Source organism: Dama dama, chromosome 8 (assembly GCF_033118175.1).
Source record: "Dama dama isolate Ldn47 chromosome 8, ASM3311817v1, whole genome shotgun sequence".
In the NCBI taxonomy this organism is placed as follows: Eukaryota; Metazoa; Chordata; class Mammalia; order Artiodactyla; family Cervidae; genus Dama; species Dama dama.
In genome coordinates, this window is record NC_083688.1 from 39,877,805 (window position 1) to 39,887,947 (window position 10,143).

Consider the following 10,143-nt stretch of genomic DNA (forward strand, 5'->3'; position numbering starts at 1 on the left):
TACAAAAATAAAGTTACAGAAGTCCTCTAGCATCAAGGTTTCCAAATTAAGTGCCCACTTCTTCCTGCTCAAAAATTATTTGCATATACAGAAATCCTTTTTGAAGAAAATTTTTAAAATTTGCTCTGACCAAGGCTTTGAAACATTACATTGTTAATTGTGGTGATTCTTTCCCAGATTCCAGACAAAATTTGGAGAAAAGTGGGACTTCCCTGGTAGTCCAGTGGTTAAGACTCTGCTCTTACACTGCAGGGGGTGCAAGTTCAATCCCTGGTTGGGGAACTAAGGTCCAGTGTGCTATGTGGCACAGCAAAAGAAGAAAAGAAAAGAAAAAAAAAATTGGAGAAAAGCAAGATAGAGACCTAGACCTTTAATAAAAGGTGAAAAATAGCTTTTTTAAAGAATAAGAGAAACATAATGCTTTATAGTGTTCTGTTTTCTCACCACCCTTGGTCAGATATAGGGATAGTACTGGCATTTGGGGCTAGACACAAGGGTTCCCCAACTGCCTTTGGAGGACAGACATCTGGCAATGTGTGGTCTCAGTCCAGATTCAGTATTTTTCATAATATAAAGCATACAAAACAAAGCAAGTTTTAAAATCTCTCCTTAAGTCTCACTCTCCTCCTAAAGTGACATAAAGAAATCCCATTATCTTTCTACTCTCCTTCTAACCCTCTATTGTGTACTGCTTTTAGTCTTAAACTGGTAGTAACTGGAATTTCCCTGGTAATCTAACGGGTAAGACTCCCAAAGCAGGGGGCCTGGGTTCAATCCTGGCCAGAGAACTATATCCCACATCCTTCAATTAAAGATCCTGCAGGCTGCAACAAAGATGGAAGATCTCAAGTGCTGCAATTAAGACCTGGCACAGCTAAATAAATAAGTATTAAAAAAATAAATAACTCCTAAGAATTCTCATCACAGTTCAGTTCAGTCACTCAGTTGTGTCTGACTCTTTGTGACACCATGAACCACAGCACGCCAGGCTTCCCTGTCTATCACCAACTCCCGGAGCTTGCTCAAGCTCATGTCCATCAAGTCAGTGATGCCATTCAACCATCTCATCCTCTATCGTCTCCTCCTGCCTTCAATCTTTCCCAGCGTCAGGATCTTTTCCAGTTCTTTGCATCAGCTGGCCAAAGTATTGGAGCTTCAGCTTCAGCATCAATCCTTCCAGTGAATATTGAGGACTGATTTCTTTAGGATTGACTGGTTGGATCTCCTTGCTCTCCGAGGGACTCTCAAGGGTTTTCTCCAACACCATAGCTCAAAAGCATCAATTTTTTGGCACTCTGCTTTCTTTATCACAGGGAAACATTTTTAAAATGGTAGTGATCAATAGCTATAATTACTGAGCATGCTCTGTGTGCCAGGCACTGAGCTAACCATTTTTTGAGGACTTCCTTATGCAATCACAGCAACACTATGACTTGGAACCATTACTGCTCTCATTTTACAAATGAGGAAACTGATGTTTCAAGGTAGTAGGTGATTTGTCCAAAAATCCACAGCCAGAAGAGATAGGACTGGGATTTGAAGTCAGGCATTCTGATTCCAGAGGCAATAGACCCCTTTATGGTCTGATATTTAAATTATACCCATGTGTTAATTATCTTGAAGTCTTGCAAAAAGAATTAAGCCTGAAAATTTCTCCCTAACCTAAGGTTAATCATTCACTCTGTTTTCCTCCCCCAAATCCACAGAGCTTAACAGATTGTGCAAATCAGAACATAAACCTCTGGGTGGAACATCAAGTCAACTGTTATGTAAGTAGGCACTGACCTTTCAAGTATGTGCTATGTTCTCTTGAACTGTCCTAATGAAGCATGAGGATTAGACAGGCAAATCAATCAGCAAGTGCCTTTTATGAAAAGACCTTGATCCCAACAGAGTGAAAATAGGTATCATTTCATGTCCACTTGGTTTGTTTTTTTTTTAACTAAAGAAAAAATTTTCTCTTCCCTCACTCCATTTCTTTTTTTATTATTATTATTAATTTTATTTTTAATTAGAGGATAACTACTTTACAATGTCATGCTGTTTTTTGTCATATATCAACATGAATCAGTAAGAGGTATACTTATGTCCCCTCCTTCTTGAACCCAGTTCATACCTCTTCTCCATCCCATCCCTCCAGGCTATCACAGAGCACTGGTTTTTGTTCCCTGCATCATACTGCAAACTCCCAGTGGCTGGCTATTTTACATATGGTAATACATATGCTTCAGTGCTAGTCTCTCTAAAATCATCCTACCCTTTCCTTCTCCCACTGACTCCAAAAGTCTATGCTTTATGTCTGTCTCCTTTGTTGCCCTCCACTATCTTTGGTACCATCTTTCTAGATTTCATTTACATGTGTTAATATACAATATTTGTCTTTCTCTTTCTGGCTTACTTCACTCTGTATAATAGGCCCTAGATTCATCTACCTCATTAAACTGACTCAAATGTGTTCCTTTTTATAGCTGAGTAATATTCCATCATGTACAAGCACCAAAACTTCCTTATCCACTCATCTGTCAGTAGACATTTAGGTTGCTTCCATGTCCCAGTATTGTAAATAGCGCTGCAGCGAATATTGGGGTACATGTGTCTTTTTCAGTTATGGTCTCCTGTATATGCCCTGTAGTGGGATTGCTGGGTTGTATAGTAATTTTATTCCTAGTTTCTTAAGGAATCTCCATATTGTTCTCCATAGTGGCTGTGTTAATTTGCATTCCCACCAACAGCATAAGAGGGTTCCTACCCTCATTTCTTTATGATCGGTGGGTTTTTAGTTCCCCTATATGCTAAGTCACTTTAGTTATATCTGGCTCTTTATGACCCCATGGGATCACAGGCTCCTCTGTCCATGGGATTCTCCAGGCAAGAATACTAGAGTGGGTTGCGATGCACTTCTCCAGGGGATCTTCCTGACCCAGGGATTGAACTCACATCCCTTCCATCTCCCGCATTGGCAGGCAGGTTCTTTACCACTAACACCACCTAGGAAGCCTTTTAATTCCCCTATCAGGGATCAAACTATGCCCCCTGCAGTGAAAGCACAGTCTTAACCACTGGATCACCAGGGAAATCCTTGAAATAGGCTAGTGTTTAAATCCAGGGCTGAGTTTCAATGCCAAGTCAATAAAAAGTTATTGTGAGTGTTACCCTAGCTTAGCTAAGCTTCCTAAAAGATTCTATTAATTTCCTAAATGAATGTCTTTCAAATATGTCTCCCTCATCTCCATTCTAACTCTCACTGCCAAGGGGCCCTTCCGTCTTTGACCTCAAGTGTGTCATTATGTCCCAAGCTGCCTCCAGATGATTTTTACAAAAATTCAGTGATGACACTCACTACTACAAATAGTTTTATTTGCTCCCAACTCACAATGGAATAAAATCTTAACTACTTAGGCATGACTTTCAAAGGCCTTCATTACCAAAACATTCCCTTGATTTGTTGTGTCTTTTCCAGTCAAACCAAAACACTTCCATTTATCCTAATATGCCCATTTTCCTAATAAGGAATATTAACATTTGTCTTAATGTGTGGCATGAAGGAATAAATGACATGGGAGCTACAGATAGGCTGCTGCTGCTGCTAAGTCGCTTCAGTCTTGTCCGACTCTGTGCGACCCTATAGACGCCAGGCCACCAGGCTCCCCCGTCCCTGGGATTATCCAGCAAGAACACTGGAGTGGGTTGCCATTTCCTTCTCCAATGCATGAATGTGAAAAGTGAAAGTGAAGTCGCTCAGTCGTGTCCAACTTGTAGCGACCCCATGGACTGCAGCCTACCAGGCTCCTCCATCCATGGGATTCTCCAGGCAAGAGTTCTGGAGTGGGTTGCCATCACCTTCTCCGACAGATAGGCTAGATGCCTCTTATTCAAGGATAGGCTCTGCCAGGGCTTGGGGTGGAAAGAAGAAATCCAACAATAACCATTTAACCATCAATATCACAGTCAATCCTGTCTGATCTGCGCAGCAACCTACAGGTATCCAATGAGCCTGGTAATCGCTACAACCTCCAGCTCATTAATGCACTGGTGCTCTAGGTAGGGACTCAGGCCATTGCACACATCCACAACAAGGGCAGCACACCTTCGATGAGCACCATCACGCACTCGGCTCACATGGACATCTTCCAGAACCTGGCTGTGGATTTGGACACTGAAGGTCGGTATCTCTTCTTGAATGCAATTGCAAATCAGCTGCGGTACCCAAATAGCCACACTCACTACTTCAGCTGTACCATGCTGTACCTTTTTGCAGAGGCCAACAATGAAGCTATTCAAGAACAGATCACAAGGGTTCTTTTGGAACAGTTGATTGTAAATAGGCCACATCCTTGGGGTCTTCTTATCACCTTCATTGAGCTGATTAAAAACCCAGCATTTAAATTCTGGAACCATGAATTTGTACACTGTGCCCCAGAAATTGAAAAGTTATTCCAGTCCGTCACACAGTGCTGCATGGGACAAAAGCAGGCTCAGCAAGTAATGGAAGGGACAGGTGCCAGTTAGATGGAACCACATCTCTGTTGTAAATGTGTCTGCCTGGAGGTCCCACTGTACCAAGTTCATAAACTGGCTGAAGATCCTTTCAGCTCTTCCTGACTTTCCCAGCCCTTTGGTTCTTGGGTATCTGCCCCAATTACTGTTTGGGTCAGCTACCTGTCTATGTGGACATGTTCCAAAGTTTAAATGCATTTTTTTGACTCTTGGCCAAAATTTAGAAGATGCTGTGAATATCATTTTGAACTTGTGTAAATATATGAAAGAGAAAACCTTTGTCTGAAAAAAAAAAAAATATCACAGTCAACCTTCAATTTCTATTTAAAACTCCCTTGCTTCTCTTGGGTTAATAAACAGGGAATCTTTATAAAATACTGCTCTGTCCCAGCACCTTCCAAGTGGAGATCATTTTTCCAAAGGGCAACAAAATATTCTGCTGGTGCCAAACATCTTGAGCACAAACTGGGGTGTGGTATACTGTTTATGTTTGATAGTGAGTGAAAAATATTGAGCAATGACCTCAAATAACTCTCCCCCACTCTCTCACTCTCTCTCTCTCACACACACACGCACACACACACTTTTGAACAAAGTCTCTTCCCTAAGTAGACAGCTCTTGAGAGATACAGTTTGCTGATCACATATGTTTGCTGATTGATGGATTTTTGGTTTACACCAAAGAGTTTCTCTCTCATGTCCATTGATTCTTTCTGCTTATTGTTGTCATTCAATCAGAAGCAGGGTATAGATACCCTCAAGGTTCCCTATAGTTTTCATGGGAGATACATTTCACAGGAGATGCATTCTTGAGTTCTTTACCAGGGTAAATGGATAATTCTGGGGCTTCACTGGTGTCTCAGTGGTAAAGAACCCACCTGCCAATGGGTTCAATCCCTGGATGGGGAAGATTCCCTGGAGAAAGAAATGGCAACGCACTCTAGTATTTTTGCCTGGTAAATCCCATGGACATGAGGAGCCTGGTGGGCCACAGTCTGTGGGATTGCAAAAGAGTCAGACACGAGTTAGTGACTAAACAATAACAACAACATGGGAAATTCTACACAGGCAGACAATGGTCAGCAACATCAAAACCTTCTATATGGTTGAAGCAGATTAGACTCCAAATTTTCTTAAAATTCTGTTAGGTATACATTTTTGCAGTGATCCATGACAACCCATCTAATTCAACAATATGAAACTAAATTAAACCCCTTTGTATTCACCAAATGTTCTGCCAGAAGGAATCTTTGTGTTTTGTCAAGGTAAATAAACTAAATGTTTCCCTCTACAGTCAAGTCTCATTTAAAAACCACACTTAAATGTTTAAAGATACACATTTCTACCAGATGTTCTTTCCCCAAATCATCTGGATTTTATAGAATGTTTATCACTATTTTTTCTACTAGAACTCTTGCAGTGAAATCTGTTTATTCAGGAGAGAGTTTCAGCTTTACCATCTATTAAGTCTGCATAGATCAGAAACCAATTTGCTTAATTCAATAAACTGCTCTGTGCTCCAGAAGTAGATATTTGTCACTTGAGTGTCAATGTAACTGTCACCCAGGAATGTGACAACTTGGTTCCCCACAGCAGCTGAATTCTTGCAGTAAACATGCCCCTCCAAGTTCTTTGGAAACCAAACCACAAACTTCAGAGGGTGTTTCTCTGAACTTTGCTCCACACCAAGCATTTTTCACACATTTCTAATGGACTCAGGTGGACGTTTTCTATATTCATGTCCACAATACAGCTTGGCACTCACTTAAGTGGTTACTCAAAAGATTTAAGATCATGGAGATCTGTATAAGTCTTTATTTCAGTCAGAATTATTTATTCGCCTTTCAGCAGCACATATGGTTTAAGACAAATACAGTAGCTATTTCCTCTTTTTCAATCAAGTCAAAAGGACTCATCTTGGCAATGTTTTGTGCACTTCCAAATGGAGAAAAATATTTGACGTCTCAATGGAAAGCCACGGCCAGCCAAGAGAGTTTCATTTTTCCTGTTTAATGAATGTGAATGTTTCCTTTAAATCTGGATTTATTTATTTATTTTTTATGATCTAAAAAAGTTTAATAAGTATAATATCATCATGTTAATAATATTAATTAAATGCATGTACATATATATAGGACTTCCCTGGTGGCTCAGGCATAAAGACTCTGCCTGCATAAATCTGGATTTAAAGACCTAAGCTGGCCTGCTATGCATCTTCATTTCTGGTTACTACCTAGCCAGCATTTTTTTTATTGTTCAGACATCCCTCCAGTTTCATCTGAGTCTTCATTCACATCTCCTCTTCTCAAAAACAGAAAAAGTTTTATGTGCCTAAATATGCACATATGTGTGTGTATGGTATGTAGCATGTATATGTGCTCAGTCATGTCCAACTCTTTGCAACCCCATAGACTGTAGCCCACCAGGCTCCTCTGTGGAATTTTCCAAAAGAATAATGAAGTGGGTTGCCATTTCCTCCTCCAGGGGATCTTCCCAACACAGGGATCAAACCTACATCTCTTGTATGTCCTGCATTGGCAGGCAGTTCCTTTATCACTGCCTCACCTGGGAAGCCCTGTATGTGTGTATATACATGATGAAACTGAAGAAAAATTCCCCCATATTTTCTTTCTGTATCTCTTTTTGCTCTTTCTCTCTTATCTAGAATAAATAGATAAGTATAACACAGTATGTTTGATGATACAGCAGAATGTCAGGGGTTTTTTTTTTAGAATTTTTATTGGAGTACAGTTGCTTGAATATCAGTTTTTTAAAAGTTTAAAAATACTTGTTCTTAAATATAGGGCCTTAAATTTAAATAGGCAGAAATGCCCAAGGTAATATCCTTTCTCTGTAGACTACATTTTTACTTTGAGATTGCAGATATTTTCTTGAGATTTCATTATCATACAGTTCATTTGCATTTTCACATGTGTATAGCTTTTATTTTTTCAATAATTTTATTTCTTACTATATACAAAGCATAATGTTAGCAAAGATTGCATATTCAAGTGTTGACAGCATCTTGGAAAGTGTCATAAACGAGTGATTTAGAAGTGGTGACCATGGCAAATGAGAGAATGCATCCCTTGTCTGAAGAGGAATGCAGCTGCTGCTATAGGAAGTACAGGTCCGTTATTACCAGATGATCTACATTTTCCAAAGAAGCTAGAAATTGCAATTATTTTTGTGAAGTCTATTAATGTTTAATATTAGCATTGACATCGAGCATACATTTTTTTAACACTTTTTCAACCAAATGAAATACATTTGCAGTCTCTACAAAGTGCAGTTGGTTTAGTGGGGTAGAGTGGACCAGGCCAAGCCAGGACTCCAAGGTGAGAGTGCCCATGGATAAAGAGCAGATTCAGCAGCAGGAGATAGAAGAAAGGAGTTCAGACTGAGCCCAGTGTGTGTAGATGAGAGTTTCTTAACTTTGGCATCCTTGACTTTTGGGGCAGCATGATTCTTTGTTGTGGGGGGCTGTATATTCTAGGATGCTTAGCAGTATCCCTGGTCCCTACCCACTAGATAGCAGCCGCATTTTCCCTTTCATCCTCCATCCTTTGTTGTGACAATCAACAGTGTCTCTAGATATTGTCAAATATCCCCTGCGAGGCAAAGTTGTCCCCAGTTTGGGATCCACAGGTATAGATTGTGGCAGTGATGGAGAATGGGAATTGGTGTCAGAGCACTGACACCTGGGGATGGTAAGTGGATAGTCTAACCAAGGCTGGGAGAGAAGCGTGGATCTTCCTAGAGAGGAGAGGAATAGCATGATGGAAATGTGGTAACAGTGTTCTCTGGAGGACTGAAGGTATAGCAGTCCAAAGCTGGAACCTGGAGTAAGGACTAGGAACAAGGCAATAACCCAGTTATTCAAACCAGAGAATGAAGTAGAAATAGAACCATGGATCAGGATGGCTGCCAAGTTACACTTCAAACAAGAAATATAGCTGAGTCCAAGCCTGGGGCAGAGCAGAGCTCACAGGTGGAAGTTGAAAGGCCTGAGCTATGAGAATGAGAACAGTGATGAGGCAGGGAAATAGTGGTCGGCCAGAGATGGCAGAAAGCAGGATGAGGGTCATTTATCAGGGAATTTACTCATCATTCCCTTTTGAGAACCAGGAGCTTTGTTACAGCTCCAAGGAAGGGCTCTGGTTCTAGGTAATGATCCATTGTTTTGCCTTTCTTATCAGGGTCCTCCTTAGTAACTCTAACAGAAACCCAGTAAAGTCAGGAACTTGTCCATAGCATCTTTTTTCCTCGAGAAAATAAGAGTTATCTCAACTCTTATATCAATTTGGAGAAGGTTAAAATGAGGGTCTGTGGGGAGGCCCTGAGTAGCATTAAATCTTATGGTTGCCTCACGGGCACCAAGGGGCGAGTCATTCTCAGAGGCCAACTCAGAGTTTCTATCTCCATTTAACATATAGCCTCCTCTCCTTCACTGTTGAAAAGCTCAGAGTCTTCAAAGAGTTTGCCTCCCGCAGAGGTCACAGATTTATAGCTGGGCTGAATATGGCCCACAACTATTTTGTTTTAAAACAGTAGTTTAGGAATTGGGAACTTTTCACATTAAAAATACAGATATTCAGGGACTTCCCTGGAGGTCCAGTAGTTAAGACTCTGCACTTCCACTGCAGGAAGCACAGGTTCAATCCCTGGGGGAGAACTAAGATCCAGCATGCTGCAAGGCATGGCCAAAACAATAAATAAAAGAAATACCTTAAAATATATATGTGTGTGTGTGTATGTATATATGTATAAATTTTCATCCATTCATCCAAAAATCTGGCAACACTAAGCCCTCATTTCCCACATGCAAACAGTCAGCTGGAATTGAGTAGCTGTTTTCCTCTGAAAGGAAGTCCACTGTTTTTTGGCTCACCCAAATCCCATTATCTCCCCAATTTGGACCATTAAAGTTACCTGCCCTTGTGATATTTAAATTATGAGTTAAAGGGCAGAGGTCATTTAGCTCTGCCCAAGTCACATAGGTCTATTACAACTCTAGATCTGCTCCTCATTTCCTTATAAAACAAGTCTTACCAGCCCATCATAGTCAATGGCAAAAACTGCTCCATGAGATCATCCAGGCACCCAGGCCTCTATCTTGTGAACCATCATGTTTTCCTCATCCACCTGGTATATAATGGCTCATCACTGCATCCTCATTCAGCCAATAAGAAGAGAAAGAGGGTAGGGGAAGGCCTGACACCGGCATTGAATCAAGAGGTCTAAACATCTTATTGTATATATAAGCCAAAGATTTCCAAAGTTTGCCAACAGATCACCAGAATCCAGGCAAGAAACATGGAACAGATTGTCACTGATAGCCCTCAGAAGGAAATGACTCTGCCCACACCTAGATAACAGTTTTCTCCAGACTTTGAAACAAAAAAATTGTAATTTTAAGCTACTCAACATAGAGCAGTTTGTTACAGCAGCCCTAGGAAACTAATAAAGCTAGCCTTTAGATATTTGGAAACTTAATTCGATCTGGAGGCACCTGTAAACTGTAAAGCAAAGTATTGGGTTGGCCAAAAAATTCATTTGAGTTTTTAGTAAGATGTTACAGAAAACCTGAACAAATTTTTTGGCCATCCCAACACAAGCGAGGCATATAATTAAGAATATGTCCTC

The 10,143-nt window shown here is 40.5% G+C and overlaps 1 protein-coding gene across 2 annotated transcripts in view; it reads left to right on the plus strand.

Moving 5' to 3' along the window:
- CMKLR2 (chemerin chemokine-like receptor 2) overlaps window positions 1-10,143 on the plus strand; it is a 52,899-nt gene that overhangs the window by 35,100 nt on the left and 7,656 nt on the right. For both annotated transcript variants that reach the window (XM_061148925.1, XM_061148924.1), the window contains one exon: window positions 1,707-1,769. The gene's annotated coding sequence lies outside the window, so the exon portion shown is untranslated. The remainder of the gene's footprint in view (window positions 1-1,706; window positions 1,770-10,143) is intronic.